This window comes from Littorina saxatilis, linkage group LG8 (genome assembly GCF_037325665.1).
Source record: "Littorina saxatilis isolate snail1 linkage group LG8, US_GU_Lsax_2.0, whole genome shotgun sequence".
NCBI classification, from domain to species: domain Eukaryota; kingdom Metazoa; phylum Mollusca; class Gastropoda; order Littorinimorpha; family Littorinidae; genus Littorina; species Littorina saxatilis.
The window spans coordinates 11,023,805-11,051,123 of record NC_090252.1 but is presented as its reverse complement, the minus strand read 5'-3'; the positions used below and the strand labels follow the sequence as shown (position 1 = coordinate 11,051,123).

General features: G+C 38.9%; 1 protein-coding gene and 3 long non-coding RNA genes across 5 annotated transcripts in view; 2 read left to right on the top strand and 2 right to left on the bottom strand.

The window, feature by feature from the left end:
- Nucleotides 1–27,319, top strand: part of LOC138974509 (uncharacterized) — a 66,803-nt gene that overhangs the window by 8,666 nt on the left and 30,818 nt on the right. The gene's annotated exons all lie outside the window — the stretch shown is intronic.
- LOC138972780 (uncharacterized) lies at nt 2,981–4,136 on the bottom strand. Its single transcript, XR_011457751.1, has 2 exons — nt 3,807–4,136; nt 2,981–3,260 (listed from the first exon to the last, which is right to left on the bottom strand). It is a non-coding gene; the product is annotated as an uncharacterized lncRNA (long non-coding RNA).
- Nucleotides 4,217–6,352, top strand: LOC138972768 (uncharacterized). Its single transcript, XR_011457742.1, has 3 exons — nt 4,217–4,277; nt 4,858–4,960; nt 5,667–6,352. It is a non-coding gene; the product is annotated as an uncharacterized lncRNA (long non-coding RNA).
- Nucleotides 10,356–18,476, bottom strand: LOC138972767 (uncharacterized). Of its 2 annotated transcripts, XR_011457741.1 has the most exons (5): nt 17,887–18,476; nt 13,440–13,563; nt 12,513–12,624; nt 11,297–11,410; nt 10,356–10,759 (listed from the first exon to the last, which is right to left on the bottom strand). It is a non-coding gene; the product is annotated as an uncharacterized lncRNA (long non-coding RNA). The 2 variants fall into 2 exon arrangements; XR_011457740.1 differs by lacking the exon at nt 17,887–18,476 and having other exon boundaries at nt 13,440–14,060.

Below are 27,319 nucleotides of genomic sequence, written 5' to 3'. Positions count from 1 at the left end.
TTCTTGACTAATGAAAACATGCTTCATGCTTTCGCACTTGTTCGTCTTTGACCTGCACTAAAACTTGCTGTAATCCGTAAATATTAGATTTCTGGCCCAAGAACAGAAGAAAATTTAAAAGGAGACAGAAATGATAAGATGAAGTAGTTGATAAACATTGTCACACAAGTACAAATGAAAGTGAGTCAATAAACATTGTCACACAAGTACAAATGAAAGTGAGTCAAAGGCAGAATGAGAATAATTTAATAACCAACTGTATCATTGAAAACACATAAGTTACCAATCCAACATAAACAAATTACAACTATCAATTAAAATTCAACAGTTAATACAATTAATAACTGACCTTGTGATAAGATAACTCATCCACTGAAATGTCATCCACTCTGCTGCCAAAGGACGGGCTTGAACCCATGACTCACAGCATTGCAGAGCAGACCACTAACCACTAACTATTACTGTTTGTAATAGTATCTTTGTCCTTATGTTAACCCACCCATCACCCCCCCTCTCCCTTCCCCCCATTTCCCATAGTAAAGAAATGTATGTAATCACTTTGCACTTGTAATGTTTTATTATTTTTTGTATTATTATTATTATTATTATTATTATTATTATTATTATTATTATTATTATTATTATTATTTAAGTTATTGAGACATCCCAGTGCACTAAGGGATTTATAGAGCAAATCGAGAAAATTCATTATTGAACGAAGCGCATAGCGCTGAGTTCAATAATTATTTTCGAGATTTGCTCTATAAATCCCTTAGTGCACTGGGATTGTTTCAATAACGATATTGTCAGTACCGCCATAGAAAAAAGAAGATTCCAAACGCACATTTTGCAATGCGCATTTGAATAGGCATAACTGTGTGGTCAGGTCGTGCACAGTAAAGATCTACTTTTGTGTGGGGTGTCTCAAGTGTGTCGTGCTTTCGTCACACGCATTTTAATTTCTGTTGGTAAATTCCAGTGTAGCGTTAATCTGAACAGTGATGATCTTTCAGAGAGACCTCATTTGAACTCGGAGAAAGGCTCTTCATTATTTGCGATTCGAAACCTCCAGTCGAGCTTCGACGGATTGACTATGCGGAGTGACTCCCCTTGAATTGACTCAAAGCGGGATTCGACGGTTCGCACCGGCATTTTCAAAACAAATGTGGCATATTTCTCGTGTTCTATCTTCACTCATCGGGGAGTCTGATACTAAATATGAACGGTAAGAATGCTCTGAACCCTACACGTATTATATCCCCATCGTTTTTTCGTTCACATTTGCCCAACATGTTAATTTGCTGAGCGGGGTTAATGTCGTCTGCTAGGCTACCTGCCAACCTGGGCAATGGAACGACTGCAGTCTGCACTGAGTCTGTACGCATGAGGCAGGCTGCTAATAAATCTTATATATGGTAAGAACGTTCTGAACCTTACACGTTTTCGATTACGATTGTTCTTGCTTTGAAATAATAATTCTGAAACCATTCATTTACTGAACTGATGTAGTTGTATTTCTGTGTTGTCTGCTACAGAGTCGATCGAGTCAGTCTTCCAAACTGGTCTAGCTGGTACGTTATCGGAATAACACTTGTGTTTTCTGTTAGCCGCTGGGAATTGTATACTAACTCATCATTTGGTAATGTGGATGATAAGCTACATGCCACTAACACGGCATATGAGAAGAATCTATGCAAGTCGGCGAAAATTAGATGAAACACAGCGGCTTCTATTTTTTTAGATCACTGGCACTGGCACAGGCACATGCAATCTGTCAGAAAAAAAACCACTTCTGCTTTAATTGAGAAGCAGGGAATTTATGGTCATTTGGTATTGTGGAGAATATAAGCTAAATGTCATTAATTAATTCTGAGGATGAGAGCACAGTCTTGCTTAGGCAAAGGGCGCAAGAATACGCTCTGTGGAAAAGTTAGCGCACTCTTGGAGTGCGCTAACAGTTTTAGCGCATCGCCATTAGCCAATCAACTGGTTCACATCAGTCATGTGACACCAGTACTTACTGACAATTATTATTATTATTATTATTATTTATTATTATTATTGTTGAATTGTTTCTTGTATTGTTTTTGCTCTCCCTCACCCCTCAACTCCCTTTTCTGTACATAGTCTGATTTCTTTTTGTTTTAGTTCCTTTTATTTGGTGTTGAATGAAATGTGTTTTTATTGTGTGTTTTTTTTTTTTTTAATTTGCCATGTACCCTCACGGGGTTTTATTGGAATAAATAAAACTTGAAAAAAAAAACTTGAAAAAACCAATGGGTCCCCACCGAATAATTATGGAGTGTCACGATTCATGTGACCCATCAAAGTCAAAGTATTTAATTCCATAAGGCGATAGCCCCCTTGGAATAAGGAAATAACAATAACTTCACAAAACGCATGAATCAAATTAAAACAAAGGAGACGGGAAAATCGTCGCAAACGGATAACCAGTTATGAAATCAATTATAACTAAATAAGTCTTTCGATTTGCAACAAACAACGGACTGGTCACGCAACGGTTCTGTCCAGTCATGATAATCAAAACAAATGATTGTTACGCTCCAATTCTTCACAAGGGTGGGGAACGGGAAATGTTCAGACCATCTCTTTTATCCTCACGGTGCTTTCCTCGCTCATCCTCTGAAACATATCAGCTAGGTCAGACCATTGATGTTCTTTGTCTCCGTCATATCTGGCATCGTCTGTCACCTTCCGCCTATCAGCGTCACTCGCAACAACATCACTCCGCACCATACAGCCTGAATCTGACACTGTCAGCTGCGATTGAAAGTTGGAGACACACAACGTAGCACCACCGACGCACTTTTTCATGGCCGCCTTTGTCGAACATCAAAAACGCAGTATCGCCATTGTTCAGTCGCCACAACAGTCGGTATTGAACGATGTCAGCCCATTCTCCGACATAATTGCACATAGCATTTGTTCCAACACAGTAGGCCTAGGGAATCCTTGCAGAGGCATTATATCATATATATGTAGAGGCATTATATCATGTAGAGGCAAAATAACACAAAATGAAGAGAGAGTGAATCCGAGAGGCGTGTTCCTTGCTGGCTGTCAGCACATTAGCACTAATTTTATTTACCATCTTCATCTTAGTCCTCGTCCTCGTTTTCTGTGTTGATCTTCGACATCATCCCACCATGCAGACGATCCGACAATCCTGTCAACCACTTCGCAAGCACCTGTTCGAATTGCTTGTTGTCGGTTTGAATATGGCGCTTCCTCACGGCCAGCTGCAGTAAAAAGATTAACCGTTATGAGTATGACGCAACAAGATGATCATATAAAATGTTGACATTGTATGAACATGTTTGTGCTTTCATAAGGAGACATGCTGTCTGCAAAACCTCCCTCACCTTTCATTTGTTCTTCACCATTTCTTCCATCACTGGCAGATTTATTTGTCTACATTCAATGTGTGTGTGTGTGTGTGTGTGTGTGTGTGTGTGTGTGTGTGTGTGTGTGTGTGTGTGTGTGTGTGTGTGTGTGTAGAGAGGTATTTTTATAAATCTGAAAGAATAAAAACTGTTTATTATGCACAACAGAACCATAAAAGGATTCTTAGTTAAAATCACCATTTTATTTTTACAACAACAATAAAGAAAATCAGCAACCACCTAAACACACACAGTGACACAAACACACACAGTGACACACACACACACACCTAAGAAACAAACACACTTTTTAGTCTCATATATTCCAAGAGAAAAAAATACATCAAGTCTCAATAATTAGCAAAACTATCTTCCAAGTTCATAGGCATAGGCGATACTCACTCAACGTTTTACGTGATGCATGATGATCGACTGTTTGGAACACTCTTGAAACCAGTCCAGTTCTGTCTTCCTCCTTCTGTCTTAGTATTGGACTGTCCAGTCAGGATCGTTTCTGATGTTGTATAACATAGTGCTCTAGCAACTGCCTGTTTTCAATCTTCCCAACGCATTTCGCCATTTGTTTACTCAGTAACTGCCGGACAAGTAATTCTGAGTGACCTCCCGTGATCGCCAAGGGACATTACTCTCGGACTTTTCTCTGTCGAATCGAACGCAAGAAAGTTTGTACTGTATTTTTACCGTTTTTAACACTCCTGCAACTTCAAAGCCAGTGTGTCTGCTGATATAAGATAACATGCTGCACTTGGCTCCTGCGACGTACTATACCAGAACCAGAACTTCAGCATATTATATCAGGACTACACAATACAGATCTTATGACGCTGAGCGAATGGCAAATGGAACTTTCAGGTAATGTTACTTCACTGTGTGACTTGTGTTGTAAATTTTTTCATAATCATATTCATAAGTTCAGAATCCGTTGGCATTGTGATTGTTGACTTATTTTTGATACGAGTCACCAATATCAAAGCAATATCATGCATAACGATTGGAAAGGTGAATTTATCTCTCTTTCTCTTTCTTTCCTGCCTTCTGTCTTTCTAGATTGATTTCTAGTTTCTTGCTCTGTCTGTCTTTCTCAGTTTCAGTCTCTCTGTCTGTTTCTCTCTCCCTGTCTGTCTGTCTGTCTGTCTGTCTGTCTCTCTCTCTCTCTCTCTCTCTCTCTCTCTCTCTCTCTCTCTCTCTCTCTCTCTCTCTCTCTCTCTCTGATATTTTATTTCTCTCTGTCAATCTGATAATTGCCACACATTTTCACACATTTGTTCAATCTCACAGCTTCTGGTCTAATCCATTACTGTACAGTAACATTTATAAGAGATCTCAGAGAGTTATTTTCGAAAATCGTCATTTCAAAGACACTTAAAACAAGTTTTGATTGACCACTATTCTCTACTGTAATGCAACTCACACATCAATGCTTTCATTGCAGGGTGGGAGGAATTACCATGAGGATACCAGAAAGCATTCACACTACAGGGATGTAAACTACAAGTTACAACCCTGACAAGTGACATTCTGGCTTTTGAGGCCAAGTAAGTGTGTGTGTGTGTGTGTGTGTGTGTGTGTGTGTGTGTGTGTGTGTGTGTGTGTGTGTGTGTGTGTGTGTGTGTTTGCAGGTAAAATCCACGTTAACGCTTGATGAATGTTCCAGCAGTCATATTATATTTATAACTGAAAATCATTTATGAGACTGAGAGAAGGCAGTGTTGTTGTCAGGCTTCGGTCTGGGGTCATTAATACATGCTTATGACGCATTGTTCTAAATCTTGGCTGGTCGACCATCACATCAATTTCGACATAAAGAACTATAAGAGGTCTTCTGACAGAACAATTTGTTGTAGCCGGGACATCTGGACCTATACATATTTTTAGTCCAGGTCCAACTGACATATTATTGTCTTACTCTTACTCAGTCTTAGTCTTGGAAAAAACTTCGGGAAGGTGTTCTGTGTGTGTTGGGGGGAGGGGGGGGGGTTGTTATCCATGCCAGGCAGCATTGACTAAGAGCATTTCATTCAAACACAGAAGAATGCTATCAAAGTTAGCATATATATACACACAAGTAAATTCAACAAATATTGGCATAATGCAAAGACAATGTAAACCTTATTTACCTTCAGTTCTATATTTAGCAAAGAGCATTAACAAAGAAGACATAATTATAGTGTTTACACTGAAGTTCTCAAATCACACTGAATTCTTTATGTTTTAAGATTGTTGCATTCTCTGTCTTTGCAGATGTCATAGCATTTGGAGCAGATCTTCAAAGTCTCCTATTGCAGACATGCCATCGTCTGCACTGGTTGTATCAACAACTTTTTCCAAGGCTGGTGCTGCAGATTTAACAAGTATATATCGTCTGCTGCAAACTCAACATTAACAACTTCTCTGTCTGCTCCTGCTTCGAATTCAACAATTCTTGTTGTCTGGTGCTGCTGCAAAGTGAATGACTTCTTCGTTTGCTGCTGCAGGTTTAACAAGTATATCGTCTGCTGCAAATTCAACAACTTCTTTGTCTGCAGATGACGCTACAAATTCAACAACTTCTGTGTCTGCTCCTGCTTCAAATTCAACAATTCTTTTTATCTGCTGCTGCAAAGTGAATGACTTCTTCCTCTGCTGGTGGTGTTGCAAATAACCTCATCTTTCCTTGTGTCTCTGGCATCATTCGGATACATGTACAAGATACCTAGCTGTGCGAAGACTATTTTTTTTAAACCCAAAAGATGGAATAGAATTGGTAAATTTCTAGGTACAGAACCTAAAAGTGGGATACATGTATCCAAACTCACTTCCAGAAACTTTAGAACTGATTCAACTTCCGACATTTTTATCATGGTTTTATGGTGTGTGTTTTTTTAAATGTACAGTATATATATCATGGAAATGATGAATAAATGTTTAGAACATATTCTCACAACATATTTCTAATGGTTTTATTTATTTGTCTTTTGTTTTGTTTCATGTTAGCATGCACACTTCCTTCTTCTTCTTCTTCTGGATTCGTGGGATGAAACTCCCACGTACACTCGTGTTTTTGCACGAGTGGAATTTTACGTGTATGACCGTTTTTATGTGTGGTTCTTTTTATGTTTCCACTCAACATAAAAAAACACACGTGTGAATAACTTGAATCTAACCATTATATTGTGCTTTTTATTTGGTAAAATTGACATTAGCCGTCAACGAAAATTAACTTTAATTTAACTTTATATTATGGTTTTGTTTTAATGAACGTTAATTTAATGTTAATTTAACGTTAAATTAACGTAAAAACTAAACGTTTATCTCATGAGCAAACTTGGAATCCAATATCGGACCGATATCGGGCAGATATGGGATATCTTGGTCTGAGGGAGAAAAAAAATTCTAATAAAAAGTTTAATTATAGTTTTATTTTGGTTCTTTGTATCGGACCTATATCCAATATTGGCCCAATGTTGTAATCCTATATCGACCCGATTTGAAATCCGATATCGGGATCCGATATCGACCCGATATCGTATCCCGATATCGGTCCGATATCGGTCCGATATCGGGGTGCTGGCTGGATATCTCGGACCAAGATATCCGATATCTGCCTGATATCGGTCGGATATTGGATTCCAAGTTTGCTCATCAGATTAACGTTAAATTAACGTCAACTTTATTGGCCCAATGTCGGAATCCAATATCGGTCCGATATCGACCCGATATCGTATCCGGTATTGGTCTGATATCGTGCCAATATTGGTGTGATGGATGGGATTGTATTGGCGATGATGTGAAAACTTGGAATCCAATATCGAACCGATATGAGAATATCTTGATCCGAGGAAAAAAATAAAAAATCTCAATAAAAAATTTAATTATAGTTTTATTTTGGTTCTTTTTTATTTTTGCACTCAACGTAAAAAAACACATGTTTAAATAACGTTAATCTAACCATTATATTATGCTTTTTATTTGGTAAAACTGACATTAGCCGTAAACAAAATTAACTTTAATTTAACGTTATATCCGATATCGGTCCGATATCGGTCCGATATCGGATTCCAAGTTTGCTCATCAGATTAACATTAAATTAATGTTAACTTAATTAAAGTAAAAAGTTAACATTAATTTAATGTTAATCTGATGAGCAAACTTGGAATCCGATATCGGTCCGATATCGGATTCCAAGTTTGCTCATCAGATTAACATTGAATTAATGTTAACTTAATTAACGTAAAAAGTTAACATTAATTTAATGTTAATCTGATGAGCAAACTTGGAATCCGATATCGGATTTGACCGGATATCTCGGACCAAGATATCCGATATTGGTCCGATATCGGTCCGATATCGGATTCCAAGTTTGCTCATCAGATTAACATTAAATTAATGTTAACTTAATTAACGTAAAAAGTTAACATTAATTTAACGTTAATCTGATGAGCAAACTTGGAATCCAATATCGGACCGATATCGGACCGATATCGGATATCTTGGTCCGAGATATCCGGTCAAATCCGATATCGGTCCGATATCGTGTGCTGACTGGGTTACTGTGTACTATAGTACTTTGTGGTAAATGTACTATAGTATACTATAGTAAACTGTAGTACAATTAAATGTACTATAGGATTTTGCACGCTTTTGTACCACACTGTACTATAGTTTACTATAGTAAACTATAGTTTACTACGGTACATGTACCACAGTTTACTGCAGTTTACTAGAGTAAACTGTAGTACAGCGTGGTATTTTCGTAGCAGTACAATTGTACTTTTACTATAGTTTACTACAGTACAGCGTGGTATTTTCGCCGCGGTACATTTGTACTATAGTACTTTTACTATAGTTTACTATAGTACAGCGTGGTATTTTCGTAGCTGTAAAATTTGTACTATAGTACTTTTACTATAGTTTACTATAGTATACTGCAGTACTTTCTTGTAAAAGTACCATAACCTTCCAAATTTAACGGGATGTAATTGTGACCCTAATTTTTGCTGAATCAATTGTTTTGTGTGAATTAAATGTGTGTGTGCATGATCAGGCCAGTGGCTGCAGTCACTCTGTCACATTTGGCAAGAAAGTAAAGGTTCATCACATGTTTATTTTAATTTTTCGGCCGAGCATTAATAATCAAAATTATGTAACAACATTTCTAAATATCCACTCACATGTAAAAGACACAATTTGTCAATTAAATAATAATTTTAAAAAAAGGTGTCCATCTTGCACAGTGAGCAACCAAGCTTTTGATTGTTGGTAAGTGTCCCAATGCAGAGACAGTTTTAATTCGATTTTGTTATAACCCTTCCTCCGAAATCGGCGTATGGCTGCCGGCGGGGTAAAAACGGTCATACACGTAAAATTCCACTCGTGCAAAAACACGAGTGTACGTGGGAGTTTCAGCCCACAAACGCAGAAGAAGAAGGAGAACTTATAACCCTGTTAACCAGAACAAGTAACAATAAAATGCACAAAAGAGATTTAATTATTATAGCACTCTTCTTTGTGGGAATTCATCTTTAGCACAACACATTTTCTCAAAATTATCTCCCCTTCAGCCAAGTTAATTTCTATGATTAGCTTTGAAAGTGACCATGCCTACATGATAACATCAGTACATGAAAAAAACCTGTAACCTGCATCTGGACAAGAACCTAACTGAACAATCAAGTGAGACAATAATTGTCCCTATTATTGACCAGAACTCTACCCCAATCTGACCTTGAAATTGAATAATGCAATATATCAAGCTGACTTGATGTCATCCAACCCTGTATGTGTGTGACTTTACATAGAAAAAGTTATTTAGTTACAAAGATCTTGCTTCAAACACATTGAAAATAATACTATTTCTCTGTTATTAATTTTTTTTTTTAAAGAACTCAACCCCTCTGTGAACTTAAAAGTTTATGAGGGTCAACTTGACATGGGTCACATCTAGAGGTCATCCAACTTCAATAGCCTGTAAAGTATCAAAGATCTAGCTTTAAAAACATTTCAGAAAAATATGAACACATGCTTTCGCAACACATCCTCGATATTTGTCAAAAATGTGGTTTTGAAAAAATGCCACATGTGGTCATGTTTGAAATTGATCAAACCATAGCAGTGTGTTAACTTTGTAAATTCTACCTTGAAAACCATCCAAGCAAACAACAATGTTCAATTCTGTCTCCCCATTGTAAGTCAGCCTGATTAGTCACCAGGGCCGGAATGTATGTGTCCAGGTCTATCTTAACCCGGGATAAAAGCTTAGCTCGGTCTATCTATCCCCAGGATATCATCGATACTTTAGCGCAATGCATGTGTCGAGACTACAGAAAAGATAACTAACCCGAACTTTCCCCTCGATCTATTTTTGGCATGGGGATTTCCGCATCTCTGCGCATTAAAGGATGTCAAGACGGTTCTAAATTCAGGAATCCGCGTTCGAAAGGTGACGTCGCTCTGTTATAAATGATCAATGTAGACGTTGACGTCATGAAAAGCGTGACGAAATGTTTTTTTGAACTGGGTTCCGGTCTTGTTCTCGTGCCATTGTTTTCTTCGCGTTGTTGTTTTCTTTGGTTGTTGTTTTCTTGTGCAAATTCACATTAGGTAAGGCAAAATGCGGTCCAACAAGGACATTAATTTTGTTCTAGGATTCAAGTGAAGTAAGTTGGAGGGAAAGGGAGGGGCAGGGTGGATCGCCATTTCGACTTGAAGTTCAAATTCGTTTTTAACACCGGCAGTGGTCACACAAATCAGCGCGGCAAAACCGAAAAGTTTTTAACAGTTCATATACATCAAACAGGTTATTCCTGTGTGTGAAAACACGGTTTCTTAGCACTTGAAGTGCGACCGCCGCCATGTTGTTTTTGAACTAACCCCGGGATAAGACTTATCAGTTATCTATCCTCGACACATATACATTCTGGCCCAGGTGAGTCAAAACTCACTAAATGTTCAATGGAGAGTATTCAGCATACAACCAGAAAGTATATAGTGTGGCTTATGTCCCTTTTTTCCAAACAGGGTTACAATCATATATGGCAATAATCAAATGCAATGTTCTCTGTCCTCCACATCTGTTTGATTTGTGATTGGTGTCCAGATTATTTGCTACAGGCATCTGATTAAGTTTATTGTAGCTGATGTCCGGTTCCCTTAGCCTGTGACATATGCTTTCCTGTTCTGTAACTTGTATTCATGTTTGCCGATGGCACCCGCTGAACAGTTCTGGTTGTTCTCTAATGGCATCTGCTTTGACGTCTGTAAGTGGTATCAAGGTCCTTCACCATGCACATATCTGCCCGGAAGTCAACAGGAGGCTCTCTTGCATATGACACCCACACCAGAGCATGGAATGAAACCTGCAATGACACAGCAGTATGACTATGAGAAAGCATGCTAACTGAAGCAAATAGGGTCATACTTTAACACTTTCTACCCCACCTATGTTGACCAAGTTATCTTTAGCCGAGACCAGCTGTGCTGCAGCAGGTCACTCAGAATTGTGGTAACTGTGTAGGAACTGTGCTGGAATGCAGGCGTTAGATCGACATTACAGGAAGTGACTGTGTGTACAAATATATCTGTACCAGGTCAGATTGAGCCATATGAGTGGGTACGGATATATCCGTACCTGGGAGACAACGAGTTAAGAGAATGATAATGAAAGCTAACTTAAAAGTGCTGTGACTTTCAGTGCATATCTAACTTATAAAACTAAGGGCTCCGAAACAGCTGCACCGACTGAGACGGTGGTGGTGGTGGGCGTTTGAAACGTGCTGGTGCGTGTGTTTGTGCTTGCATGTGTGCAGGCGTGAATGTGTTTATCAGTATATCTCTGTGTGTGTGTGTGTGTGACTATTTATTAATACAATAAATGTATATACATCTATACACACCCAAGAAGATAAGGTGCTCAGCAGGTCTGCACTCATGTACGTTGATCCATTATGTCGGAAACAGGCAGAACTGGATCCTCCACCCGACAGTCACTGCTGCAGTGCTGCTCTCAGCTATAAGCAAGAGAAAGCAGCTTGAGTGTTTCATCGCATATAATTCAAGTGTTTGCATACTCCATAGCACCCCCCGCGGGTTAGGGGGAGTCCCATATTGGTTGGGACGAGAAACAATTTACCCGATGCTTGCCAGCATGTCGTAAGAGGCGACAAACGGTTCTGTTTATCCTTTTACCCTTGTTAAGTGTTTCTTGTAAAGAATATAGTCCATGTTTGTAAAGATTTTAGTCAAGCAGTTTTTAAGAAATGTTAAGTCCTTTGTACTGGAAACTTGCATTCTCCCAGTAAGGTCATATATTGTACTACATTGCAAGCCCCTGGAGCAATTTTTTGATTAGTGCTTTTGTGAACAAGAAACAATTAACAAGTGGCTCTATCCCATCTCCCCCCTTTCCCCTATCCCATCTCCCCCCTTTCCCCGTCGCGATATAACCTTGAATGGTTGAAAACGACGTTAAACACCAAATAAGAAAGAAAGAATACTCCATAGCGATTAGCTGAAACTAAGCTTTCTATTTAGCTAAAACTATTAGAGGAATACCAAAGGGGTTGCATATATGTCATCTAAAATGTCAGGCAACTTAAAGTGTGATTGACGGACAGAAGCCTTTCAATGATACAAATAGAGAACACTATACATGACCTTCTGTGTGATACCAGGTTTACACAAGTAAAAGTGAATATTTCAACATTTGAAAAGCAATAAGTGTAAATCTGGTGCCACACAGCAAGCCATGTAGTATTCTGTTTTCATCCTATGTACCGGAGAGATAACCCATGTAATAACTAAACCATGCACCCACATGTGGGAATATCATTGAGGTCATGTCAAGCTAGTCTGGCAGGGACCTCATATTCCACTGCTCATGATTACAAAGTCACAGATGCTAAGTCATTCTTGCAACACTTTTGGGCTTGCCATGAGAATGAAGTTTGTCTCGGAGATTTTGCATAAGCAGTGGAAAATGACATCCCTGTCAGGCATGTTGTTTAAACCAACCTCATTTACATGATAGACACGCCTGTGATGAGATGGTTCATTTATCACATGGGTGGTATCTCTCAGGTAGGCAGAACAATATATCTAATACCAATTTACCTCAAGTACTCAGCAGGTCTGCACACATGTTGATCCATTAGGTCAAAAAACCACCAGAACTCGATATGTTGTCCAAAAGTCACAGATACCGTGGAACCCCCAACTAAGGATCCTGACAAAATAATTAAAAATGAAGAGCCAACACTTGTACAAATGATCTGGCTTTGTACATACAAGCACATGCACAAATAAATCTGCTTGCACTATGCTGGCTTATAATAGGCATGTGTCATAAAAATGATTTTGGGGGAGCTTCTCGATTCAACGGGAACTTTTGTTGTTGTCAAAAGCAATTTATGCCTCACATATTCTCTCACTCTAAGACTGAACTATGCATTCAAAATAACAAAGGCTAGTTTGTGAAAAGACACTGATTTGAAACAAAAATTTAAAATCAATTATTATATAATCTGTTCTGGGGCTTTTTTCCAGGTCTTTTAATTAAAAAAAAATGTTCACAAACGATAACGGACACATTTTTCAATCCAATGAATCTTTGCAGCACTGTTGGCCGGACAGAAATGACAATATGTTGACAAAGCCGTGATAAAACCATAGCCAGTCCTACCTTGGCGCAAAGAAGTATGAATGGTCTCTGTGTACTCTACAGTCTCTGACTGTGGCCCTATGTAAAGCACTTGCATGCTTTTCGCTAAGGCGTTTCTTGACAGATTCTTCTGGATTTTAGCTTACTGATTTGCCGTAAATGTGTATAAATTTATGCCAAAATGCAAACAAATCAGGAAAGAGGCATAAGCCAAAGAAAGCAGTTTGAGCTTCATGGCTTAAACTTAAACTTAAACCAGAGTTAGTATTGCGTTCTAGTTTAAACAATCCTTGGAGGGTATAGGAACTGCATGTGTCATACAAACTTTCAGGCGATCAAAAGTGGGCCTTTTAATAATATAGATACAAATATGTACACACCCAGGAAGCTCAGGCGATCAGCAGAATCTGCATACATGTTGATCATCCATGAGGTCAGAAAATGAGCTGAAGTTGATCCTTCACTCAACAGTCACTGCTACAGTGTAGCCAACCATTTAGAACTCTGAAAAATATTTAAAGTAAATCTATTAAAAAGAAGAGCAAATATTTGTACAAAATATCTGCTATTGCATAATAATGAGGTTGTTCTTTGCTACTGGTGACAAGTGGGGGTCATGCTGCTCACACAAACATGCACATATTTCAATACAGTCCAGGGGAGAAACTGGTCACAAAGCACCCAGTACATAAAAGAGAGATAGTAAAATCACCACAATCAAAGAAAATACTACGATCATTCAATACATGCGAGTTGTTCTTCAGTACTACTGACAGAAAGGGGGAAAAGTGGTCAAAATTCAAATCTTTAGTTTTGTTTTTGAAATATAGCTTTTCAGAAAGCAGAAATACTGCAGAAGCAGAAGTATCTGATGTACATAAGAAAAAATCACTGGTTCACATGGTTCTTAAATAATCTAACTTTTAAAGCTGGTTCTTGTGTGTCTGTGTGTATGTTTGTATGATGACGATAGGACCCAAAACGGCTGCACGGACTGAGACAGGAATTGCAGAGAATGTTCTTTGCCACTCGAGTCGTGTCATAAGGTAGATCTACTTTTGGAATAGTAAATTTGAAAGGATTCTTTAAAAAAAACGGCGGAAAACATTATATACCCTGTGAGCTATCGAGGATCCTCCCCGTCTGGGCTGTCGAAACATGGTCTTGTTAAAAGACGTTTTCAAATGGTTAACGGGGAGATACACTCGAAGCACATGTAGCGAAGTTATGTTGCCAAATCATCAAAGATCAACATTTCACTACACGGATCGATGCACACAGTCGAAAGAGATGTGACTTTCACACGACCGAAGACTACTTACTAGCAGACGACAAGATCTAAATATTTAGATCAGTGAGAGCAATCCGTTGAAGAACAGTTACTCCGCTTATTCGTCTTCAGTTAAGCTTATTTCCCTTGCCATAAGTTTCCTTGCAGATCTGCAGTCGCGTAGTGAAATGAACTAGTGTCATCGGAAGATTCTTCTCAGTCAATGATCAAAGCACAGTAAGTTCTATGCTGACAAAAGTCACTTTTGGAAAACACGACCATTGACTTCATTTATGAGCCCAAAGGTAACAATATCGACAAGAATGTACGCATTTGACATTAAATGAAACATTCATAGACAGTTTCCAACTCACCAGATCTGCCAAAGAGCCTTCATTCGTGAAAAACAATGATTTTAATCCGACAGGTACATGTATCGGAAACAATCTCTTGGTAACCAGCTGCGTTTCTCCTTCGGAAGCGACGTGACGGCGCCACATTTGTTTGTTTATGGCTGTTTATCGCGAAACAACACAGTTGAAAATTGTGTGTAAAAATATCATAAATGTGTGGCGTGTAATCTCCGAATCAGTGCATTATCTGCGTTTTGATGGTAATTCAGTTAGCGTGGAGTTACTTTGAATCGAAGGCGAAGGTAACCTGCGTTGCATGTGGGACCGCGTGAGCAAATTTAATTGCAATATTTTATACAGGAAGTAAATTTCAATGATTCTGGCTCAGTCTTGTAGATCTGTTATGCAGTGTTTTGGAAGTGTATCTGCTTTTCTACTATGAAGCACATTTGGAGTGAAACGCTGATCGAAGTGGGGTACCCTATGTGGGACATCAGCCGTATGCAGATTACGCCTCAGAACACTCTCGCATTTCACAAAGACAACAATAATTTGCAACATTTCAAGGACTGCATCCGTTTTATAAGATACTATTTAAACAAAAACAGCACAAACACGACTATTATCAACAACACAGAACGGGAGGTAAGTCTTCAAAGACGCACCAAGTGTGCGTTCCCGTTTTTGGACGCCATTTTTGCTAGCATTTTCACAGTAAATCTTAATATTTCCATATCTATTGAATGATTTTGGTATTTTTTTGTATTGTGCCGATTCTCTTATCTCTCTGGCATATGGGCTACTGGGTGCTTTGTGACCAGTTTCTCCCGTAGACTGTATTGAAAAATGCGTCCGTGTGAGCTGACCCCCACTTGTGACCAGTACCAAAGAACATTGTATATTTATTGTGAAAATGGTAGCAAATGTGGCGACCCAAAATGGAAAAGAACACTAGGAGTGTCTTTGCCGACTTACCTCACGTTTTATGTTGTTAATAACAATCGTATCTATGTTCTTATTGTTTAAATATTATCTAATAAAACAGAAATGTTGCCATTTATTAGTGTCTTTGTGAAATGCGAGTGTGTTTCAAGGCGTAACCTGCATAGGACTGATGTCACACTTTGAGTACCTAACTTTGATCAGCGTAACGCTCCAAATGAGCTTCAAAGTAGAAAAGCATATACACGACCAAAACACTGCATTCAAAATCTATAAGACTGAGCCAGAATCAATTAAATTTACTTCCCGTATAAAATATTGCTATCAAATTTGTTCATGCCGTCACACATGATGCGCAGGCTACCTCCACTCACACTGAATTACACTGGGAACGCACTGATTTGGAGATTACACGCCACACATTGATGATATTTTATACACAAAGTTGAACTGTGTTGTTACGCGATAAACAAACAAATGCGCGCTGTCACGTCGCCATGGAGGGAGATGTGCAGGTTACCAAGAGATTGTTTCTGATACCCGTCTGATTACAATCATCATTTTGCACAAGTGAAGGCTCTTTGGCAGCTCTGGTGAGTTGGAAACTGTCTATAAATGTTTCATTTAATGTCAAATGCATTCATTCTTGTCGATATCTTTGCCTTTTGGCACATAAATGAAGTCAATCATCATGTTGTCCCAAAAAGACTTCTGTCGGCATAAAATGTATGGTGCTTCATTGGCTGAAAAGGCTGGACAAATCTTCCACTGCAGGGATGTCGTTAGGCGTCGGACATCGGACATAGACCGATTTAGAGGCTCAAATGTCCGATTCACATAGCCGCATGGCGGTAAGATGTCCTACGGTTTTGAACTAAGCGCTGGCATTGTCCGATAAGAAATCAATTCCTTCGGACAGCGCGATATTCGTTAATGTTCCTTTCAAGATACACATTTTCAAAAAGCGACCAAGCACTCTTCCATACAGGTGCACTGAAGTTGTGCAGTGCGGATCTTGCGTTTGGGTGACACCCGTCTGCAACACATTAAAGTTTGGGAGACAACTCCAACTGACTAAGACTTGCGTCTGCTTTTGCTTTCAGTTCGAGACATTTTAACGAAGCGCACTGAGTTATGCCACCAAAAAAAATCTAAAGCCTGCCAAAGTTCAACAAAAGCTGAACACATTTGACTATTCAACGGCATCCTGTGCTACATTAGGGTCAAAAACAGGGGGAAACACGGCGAGTGTCATTCTTGAAAATGAAAAATTCCTGACGTCCTATTGAAATTTCTGAAAGCGGTCAAATGTCCTATTGATGCTGAATATATATATCTAGGATATTTGTCCTTTTGGTATGAATTTGTAGCAACATCCCTGCACTGACACTAGTTGATTTCACTACATGAATTACAAACCACAGATCTGCAAGAAAACTTAAGTTGGTGTCACACGGGCGATTCAATCGTGAGATTTATTCCCGCGATCCAATCAGGAGCTGATCGCAGATCAAATCGTAGGCCAAATGTAGTTCAAACTTGTTGAAGATCGACTGTCCTTCCCTTTCTTTAAACACTCTCGTAAATCACAAAACATCTGCTGAACCTGTTACATGATAATTGTTATACTGACGGACGCTGTGGCGTGGTGGTAAGATGTCGGCCTCTTAATCGGAAGGTCGAGGGTTCGAATCCCGGTCGCGGCCGCCTGGTGGGTTAAGTGTGGAGATTTTTCCGATCTCCCAGGTAAACTTATGTGCAGACCTGCTAGTGGCTTATCCCTCTTCGTGCGTACACGCAAGCACAAGACAGAAAAAGAAAAGATCCTGTAATCCATGTCAGAGTTCGGTGGGTTATAGAAACACGAAAATATCCAGCATGCTTCCTCGGAAAGCGGCGTATGACTGCCTTAATGGCGGGGTAAAAACGGTCATACACGTAAAATTCCACTCGTGCAAAAAACACGAGTGTACGTGGGAGTTTCAGCCCACGAACCCAGAAGAAGAAGTTATACTGCATCCTACAATTGTACGTATGTGCTGCTGTAATTGAACCAGGCTCCTTTCTGTGCACAATTGGTTTTTGTTACACCTATGTCAGAATGCAAAATTATCTCATTTTTTTTAAAAACATTTTACACATAGAAAGAGCAGCCAGGTCGTTGAGGTTGGTATATTTCCTGGAAGGATTATCCTTTCCCGTGTAAAATATTATATTGGTCTCTCAAGTGATTTACAAGAGAGTGAAAACTGAAATACTCACATATGTTCACAGTCAAACAGAAGAGTGCAAATTGTTCCATGACATTTGCTTTACACCCTTGGAAGTCTCCCAATCATTCCTACTTGTTTTGCAGTTTCACAACCTGCAAAATAACAATCAAACTAAGGTAATGATCTTCTTCCTCCTCCTCAGTCTCTTTCTACAATAGAATAAAGATTAAAAATCTAAACTAAAAGAGTGTTTTAAAGTAGTAATTATATCAAATATAACTGTTAATCAAAACTGCACACAGTTAGAAATCTGTACGTATACAACAAACTTAACAAAAACGAATTCCTAAAGAAAAACTGCCAAAACACCTTTGAGAAAGAACAGTTCCAACAGCCAGGCTGCATATCTGCATAGCTCTTTCTCACTAGCGAGGCCGGAGGTGTGCACGAGTTTGGTCCCTTTGGTTCGGTAAGTTCCGGTTAAGATAGAGGCGGCAGTCGAGCGCATGAACGTGAAAGAATTGAAAGATTTTTTTCGGAAACATGGCCAACTTGTCAGTGGAAAAAAAGAAGAATTAGTGCGCAGAGCAAGAGGCACGTTTCAGCTGCGAACAGATGGCAAGGATGCTATCGATAATGCTGTGGAAACAAATGATTCAAGTTAGCATTTGACAGACCACTTCGACTGTCAGTGTCACGAACTTGTAGCCTATGTGTTAAATGTTATCAATAATTATTGAGCACACGCGGAATTTGTGCGTGAATCAGTGAGTCCTTTTGATGCTTGGTAGTCATGCATTTATTGTTGTTAACTGGATGTGCGTGTTGTCTAAGGCTAATGTCAGACGGAGCTCGCAAAACACGAAACAAAAGCCGAACAAAAGCAAAACAACACACAAAAGCACCATGTTTTGCTTTTGTTCGGCTTTTGTTTCGTGTTTTGCGAGCTCCATCTGACATTAGCCTAAGAGCAGTTTCACATTACCAGTTCATGGCTCTTTTATGTTACTTCAGTTGTTTTACTTTACATTGTTTACCAACTTTGTTAAACTGCTATTGTTTGAATATGTTTTAGATAAATAAAACCCAAACCGTATCAACTGCGTCTGTTGAAGTGTGTGTGATTATCTGTAAAACAAGTCATTCATCAAGCTTCAGATTCATCATGTATTTATTCTTTGAATACATATATAATTATATAATACACTGCATTGACGTTCCTCGGCAAATATTTCAGCCAACTGTGAATAAAAAACAAAATGGAATCACACACAGGTAATAAATATGTTTCCCTTAAAAACATAAAAAGCATAGATACACACCACACAAACCCTATTTATAATTGCATGTACATAATCCCACGTTACAGAATAGTGCACTCCTTACAACACACGCTCACACCTGGTTGGTTTGCGTTCAACTTCTCAGACATATTCAGGCATGAAAATTCTCCGTATTTTCCGTATTTTTGAAAAAAATAAACCGTATCTTTTTTATTTTCCGTATTTTTCCTTTTTTTTTTATTTTTTTTTTTATTTTTTATTTTTTTTTATATTTTTTTTTCCTAGTCATAGTTATAGTAAAATAGTTTTGGGGCCATGTTTGAATCCAATTTTAAGGCTCAGATAGCTTCAGATTGCACCAAATTTCACCCTTGAAAAAAAAAATTCCGGGGGAGCATGCCCCCAGACCTCCCTAGAAGTCTTGGCGCTTTGCGCCTGCGAAACTTGCGAAACTTGGCGCTACGCGCCTGCGAAACTTAAATTCAAATATATGAAATCTTACTCTGTAACAAAGATTCAAATCCTGTAAGTATAGAATTGAATCCAATGCATAGAACTACATTCTATAGCATTTATAGAATAACATTTTATGTTATACAAATAAATTCTTTGTTCAGATACAAATTTACGAATGACATAGAATGCATTCTATGCACAAAATGCATTCTATGCGCATATACTGTTTCTAAGAACACCTTCTATGCGCATAGAATGCATTCTATGCATATAATGCTCAATATGCAATTAATGGACATATGGCGCCCCCATTTCACAAGGAAACGGCAAAAATGATTTTAATTATAGCTACTGTAGTTGATATTCCTGAACTTGACGTAGTAGCTTTCACTCCAACGTGCTATGTGGTATTCTGTTGGGAAGCTGCAAAGACCAAATGCAATCAGAAATCGTCTACTGATGACCTGTGCTTTCGCAGAAATGGCCTAGTCAAAAACGAGGACAATGTGTTGCAGTTCCAGTTCCATTGAAACCTGAATGTATGGCAAGAACCGTCGATGTGTCTGTTGGACTGCTGACTATCATAGGCAGGTATGGAACCTGTACAACAGACAAGGGAAAAACATACAAGCGGGATAAAAGAGCATAATTGTGCTTGAAGTAGATAAAAAGAACGACAAGTTTGTTTGTGTGAGTACGTGTAAATGAATGTTTGTTTAAAATAAAAAAAACATTTTGGTTGCTTGTGTTTAAAAAAAAAAGTATAACATTTTATTTGTGTGCCTGTGCTAGGAACAAAGATAAAAGAAACACCTTTAAGGATCCAATGTTTAAAAAACAAAAAACAAACAGACATGTCCAATAAAGTGGAAGGGTAAAAAAACAAAAACAAAATATTTTAGGTGTATACATGTTTTTTTCAGTTATTTTGTTAAACAGGTACCCAGTCTGTACAACATATTACATAGGAAAACGTGCACGCCGAGAAAACAATCAGATGCTTGAAGCAGAATAAACAACGAAAAGTTTGTGTGAGAAAGTGTAAATACATTTTTGCTTTAAAAAAACCCACATTTTGGCTGCTTGAAAAATAATAATAATGAAAGTATATTTGGGGCGGGGATATAGCTCAGTTGGTAGCGCGCTTGATCTGTATTCAGTTGGCCGCTGTCAGCGTGAGTTCGATCCCAGGTTTGGCGGAAATTTATTTCAGAGTCAACTTTGTGTGCAGACTCTCTTCGGTGTCCGAACCCCCCCCCCCACCCCCGTGTACACTACATTGGGTGTGCACGTTAAAGATCCCACGATTGACCAAAGGGTCTTTCTTGGCAAAATTGCTGAGGCACAGTTAATAATTGTCTACCTATACCCGTGTGACTTAGAATAATAGGCCGTGAAAGGTAAATATGCGCCGAAATGGCTGCAATCTACTGGCCGTATAAAATTTCATCTCACATGGCATCACTGCAGAGCGCCTAGAACTGTACCCACGGAATATGCGCGATATAAGCCTCATTGATTGATTGATTGATTGATATTTTGTGTGCCTGTGCTAAGAACAAAGATAAAAGAAACAGTTTAGGGTCCCAGAGTTTAAAAAAAAAAGTTACATTTTCAATAAAGTGGTTACCGTAGTTACAAAAAACATGTTAGGTTTATACATGTACAGTGGAACCCACATTTATGACCTCCAAAAATCTGAAAAAACCAGGTCTTAAAAAGGAGAATCTTAAATCGGGGGTAAATTTAGAGAAGTTATGAACAGAAAATCTGAAAAGGCAAGGTCTTAAATGGAGGAAGTCTTAACTTTGGGGGTTCCACTGTATACACTTACAAGAAAAAAATGTCCTCACTTCCTTTCAACTTTAAAAAAAAAAGTGACAGCGTGTTAGAAAATGTTAGTGGAAACCAATTCCAATGTATTCGTTACACTGTTACTGTTAGTATCCTATTTTGTATGGAACACAATTCATCAAACCTACTTTCGACATTGGCGGAATCTGCCATCTTGCACTGCAGCATTGAATCCAGTCCAATTGGGTAAGGTCTGTAGATGCAGCTGAGGAAGCTTTGCAAAGAAGGCTAGTAGGTCAAGTGCCAAGGGGAGGAACTGCAGGAGAAATAATCAGATACATAAATGGTTGAAATGTATAACATCATTATAGGGGGTGTGTACAATGTGTTTCAATTTATGTACAATAAACATCTGTGCAGTTTAAACTCAGATCTTTACAAAAACAATGACATGTAGGTATGTATGTAGGTATGTGTGTCGGTGTGTCATGTGTGCAAGAAAAAAAGGGTATGGTAGTTGTACATATATTACTTTAGATATTTTTATCATGGGTTTTATGAATTTTCTTCTCTTATTCTTTTATAATTATTAATTAATGACCTATTTGTGCTGATGACCAATTTAATTTCCTTTGTTGGATCAATAAAATGTTATGAGTTATGAGAACAGAACATGTGTGTGCCCAAGCATTATAGTTTGTCAATGTCTGCATGCATGTACTGCAGTGTTATTGTGTATCCTAATATGAATTTCTGTCATAATATTAATGACAACCTTAGTACCTACAGTCAGAATTCAAAATTACCAAAGTAGGTGATCTTTCTTGCAGTAAAACAACTGTCTAGTTGCATTTCATACTCTGAATTTAACCCATTGAAAAGCATAACAACTCATTAGCTGTAACCAATACAAGAAAAATGATATATCAATCACATAGGCCCCTGTATAAACAATAACATGTTGCATCTGCACCTTATTGTACCTCTGCTATATTAATCCTAAACTGTTGTGATGCTATGAAGTGTTACTATACTTAGAAGATTATCAATATCAAACATAATTTGCTCAGAAATACACACACAACTACAGTCGTCTCCGCTTAGCTCGTCCCTCTCGGGACCGAAAAATTCGCGACGAGCTAACCGGCCGACGAGCTAAGCAGCGGACGAGGTAAACGGAGTCCAATTTCCCTGGGGGATATGCTGCGACGAGCTATTTGGCGAATTCGTCCAGACCAATATTAAAAGCACATAAACACTTGTAAACGGGTGTATCAGGTTCTGAGATAACTATCAATCTAGTAGATCATCCTCGAATAGCCCTTTGTTCACAACATGACATTTTACCGTGTCTACAAACCAGAAGTAATCCTTTCATCACCATGGAGTAGGAGCTATGATGTGCAATGGTCAAATGACGAATTTCTGTTTATGGACTCGGTAAGATGTTGATAGAGTTTATATTCGTTTCGCATATTGGGTTTGTAACATGTGTTACTATGAAAATAACAGAGAGATAGGCAGAAGAGAGAGAGAGAGAGAGAGAGAGAGAGAGAGAGAGAGAGAGAGAGAGAGAGAGAGAGAGAGAGAGAGAGAGAGAGAGAGAGAGAGAGAGAGAGAGAGAGAGAGAGATGTAAACCATGAAACAGAAAGCACATTTCTTGGGATTTTTTTTATTAAATCCAAAAATAAGCAGTCCAATGAGAAGAATTTTAAATGAAAAACCAAGTAAACACGGCGCCAGAAAAAAGTTAAACACACACAAACACACACGCAAAAAAAGCACTAACTCATTTGCGTGCTTACATACACACACACACAAAACACACACACACCATTTTCAAAAACATGCACATCAACAAAAAATCTGCGCAACAAAACCATAACAAACAAACAAAAAACTAAAACAAAAAAACAACAACAAAATGGAAGAAACTAAAAACTGCGATCCAGCCGACTTGACTGACTTTGTCTTTTTCGGTGATCTGAGCTAATTGGTATGCACACACACACACACATGAACACACATACATGTACATGTACACACTCATAATAAGTGGGAGAAAATTGAAACAAAGTAGCAAAATCAGATAAACAGCGCATGTTTTCTTCTTTGACATTCAATTCGAAAAGTCTGGCAGTTTATGGAACGTTCTTTTGTTACTGTCATCCTGTCAGAAGACGTCATCGCTGACGACACAATGTCGTTATGACGAGCTATCCGGCGTAAATGACGTCACACCATGCCTTGGGACTGGAAAGTTTGGTCGAGCAAAGCGGCGGACGAGCTAACCGGCGGACGAGCTAACCAGCTTAATTTTACAGATACAAAGAAGGACGTCAGCCCGGGGAAAAAATATGGCGACGAGCTAAACGGCGGACGAGCTAAGCGGGGTCGAGCTAAGTGGAGTCGAGTGTATTTCAAATGAAATTCAAGCAGGTTTTTACTCACCACACATCTCGCCATATGTCAGCACAAGTCTCCACTGGTTGCTCAGAAGGTTCCGGCCCTTTACTTTTATGTGTAACCACAGGCGGAAGGTATCGCTACAGTATCTCTGCCTGGACCACCACTATCATAGAAAAAAAGTAGTGTAACATACGCAAGAAGACGTCTGGGGTCAACACACTGCTGAATCTAGGGGTCCTTTACGTCCTCACAGGAAATTTTCCTTTTAGGGACGTGAGTTGATGATACGCTTTAAAAAAAAAAAAAATAAAAAAAAAGGGCAAGACCAAGCAAGCCCGACCGTGATAGGACCCCGACCCCGCTCTCCATGAGTAAGGGAGGGGGGTGGGGTAATAAGAAATATACGTTAAGATCCTTGTAAGAGGAATATTAATAATTTTTCTTTTATATGCGTTGACTTCCTAGGGGAAGGGCCATTAAAAACATGGATTTTAATTCAATTTTAGTTTCGTTAAAAAAAGATAAAAATCAGGACCACCCGTCAAGAGGTTTAAAAGTGACTACATTGTGAGAATAATATAAAGAACATGCGCAAACACGTAATACTGATCTTCTAGTAACATTTGGACACATCATTTCATTTACTATGTACATTAAGGGAAGAGTCTGGGTTGTGGCACTCGATCACTAGGTGGGGCACTGCCCTTCGCTGTTACCCGAGCGCCAACAACCATTTATAGGAAGAGGTACAATAGCGTTTAGGTTTAAAAACAACAAGATATGTCAGAGTTGTAGATTACTTTTGTGAAGAACGAGACATGGTCGAGGCCGTGTTTATCGTCCGGGTTAAAGAGTTGAATTGGCATAAGGTTATATTTGTCCATATAATCATACAGGGTTGCAAAGCGGGTTAAGTTTGAAGTACATTTTACGAAGAGAGGAAACAGCTATCCTCTCGTTTATATAACGCTGCATTTCGCTTTCTTACGCTTGACCAAGGCAGGAGAGCTTGACACACACTGTGGATCTGAAGGAGTGACAACAACAGCATCACTGGAAGTGTCAATTCGCTGTACATAGTGTTTCTTCGCTCGCTGGAGTCGAACAATACATGTCAGACGCTAGTAGCAGACGACACGATGATAGGTAGATTCTACTCCGTAACTCGTTTCAGCTGTTTGTCCATTTGCGACTCGTTCCGTCGATTTTTTGGCAGACAGCCTGTTCTTCACGCTCAAGGTTAATCCACTCAGATGCACATGTCAAAGCTTTTGCCCACGAAACACTTGAAAATGGGATCAGTTTTTCGTCAGTGTCTACATTCTGAAAATTAGATCTATAGTGCAGTTCGCTGCCATGATGATATGTCCCGCGGAAACAAACACAGCTAAATTCTCATTGGTTAAAAAGCTTTTCACTACGGACAATTTTCCATGGGGAATAATCGTGGCTTCGGCAGGGAGATAACTGTCTCTTTGCTAAATTAATTCATTAATAAAATCAGTACTAGCGTATGCGCAGCTATTAGTGCGTGAACATTGATGAATTCTATTCTTTTAGTAGTTAGGTACCAGGTTCTGCAAAGATCACATGGTACCCTTCTCGGTATAACCAGCTTGAACGATAGAGTTCTACGCCGTGTAGTCTATAACCTATTTTCTGGGAAATGGCATAAAAATGAATAGAACAATTGTGAATACTTCTTCTTTTTCTTCTGTGTTCGTGGGCTGAAACTCCCACGTACGTATATTCATGTTTTTGCACGAGTGGATTTTTACGTGTATGACCGTTTTTACCCCGCCATTTAGGCAGCCATACGCCGCTTTCGGAGGATTGTGAATACTGATGGACATAGAGTGCCGTTGCTATGGAAACAGTCGTTACATTGGATTTCTAGGAAACATGCAGTTTAACAGCGACATCATACATCAGAAATTCCTAATATTTGGCACAAAGATGCACATGTATCATACAGTAGAACTCCCCCTTAGCGACCCCCCTGTTTACGACCACCCCCTGTTTACGACCGAGTTTGCTACCACGGATGCATTCTACTATATAATGAACCCCCAGTAAACGACTCACCCCAAAACGCGACTTACGACCGAGCTTTTGGGGATGAATTACGACTTTCGCGCATTTGTAGTCGAGCAGACGAAAACAATACATGGCGGCTCTTGCTCCTCGAGACGAAATAAAACTGAATCTCGCGCACGATAGAATCCGCGGTGACTTCCTTAGGAGTCGGGAAGACGCAAATCGTGTGTATCGTCAAGGATAATGACCCAAAACGCGACTTACGACCAAGCTTTTTGGGATGATTTACGACTTTTGCTCACATTTCGAGCAGACGAAAACACAACATGGCGGCTCTCGCTCCTCCAACTATCGCAAAAAGAAATAAAAACGAAATCTCGCACGCGCGAGATCCTGATACATCCGTTTTTTCTGCACGCTATCTTGTCACAACAACTGTCTTGTGGACAAACGAAAATTCGCGAAAGAAAAAGAAAAGCACCGACTCTTGAGTAGAAAGCTAATAAAGTAATCGCTAATCGAGCGAAGTGGCAATCCGCGCCGACTTCCTTGGGAGTCGGGAATACGAAAATCCTGTGTGTCGTCAAGGATAATAAGGACTCGGTGTTATCTAGATAAGATGGTGAGAAGGATAGCGAAGCGAAAGTACGCAAAGAGAGGAGCCTGTACGAAGACCTCAACGATCGTGGTCAAGTTTAGCGATGCAAGGCGACGAATCATTCATATGAGCGGAAAGATGATTCAGGAGAAAACTTGTTATGCTTTCTATCGAGTTAGGACATTCGGTTGCGCCACAATGTCAAATGTTTTTCACTCAGCGGGGAGCAAGCATTACGCCATGAGTAAATTTTCTTTGAAATTTGAGTTCAAGTTGTTCTGCTGTAATGTGTTTGGGTGTGTGTGTGTGTGTTTTTTTTTTAAATGACAGAAAACTGCAACAGTGTGTTTGTGTGTAAACATGACAGTACATATACTGCAACCAAATTCATGACCGACCGGCTAAAAACTCAACCCCCCCCCCCTTTTAAGACTCCCCCTTTTAAGGACCTAATTTGCAAGGTTTTTCCAAAGTTGTAAACAGGGGGTTCTACTGTATCTACGATCATTTAAAACGATTTTTTTGCAACAGACTACAGTTGAATTTTAATATCTTTTGTCATAAGAATGAACGAATTTCTCACTGCATATTCATTACAATAATTAATTTAAATTCAACTGTAGTTGTTTTAAAAAAAAACGTTCTATATGATTGTAGATATAATACATGTGTATCCTTGTGCCAAATATTATGAATTTATAATGTATGATGTTGCTGTAAAGCCATTTTCTAGAAATCCCATATGACGCTGTAAATGCCAGTTTTCATCGCAACAGCAGTCAATATCCATCCACAATGTTTTCATTCATTTTAATAAGTCACTTCAATAACTACCCAGAAAACTAAGTTATTCCTTGACTGTATTCTTCAAGTTTAAGTTTGGTAATTTTACTGCCGCACATTG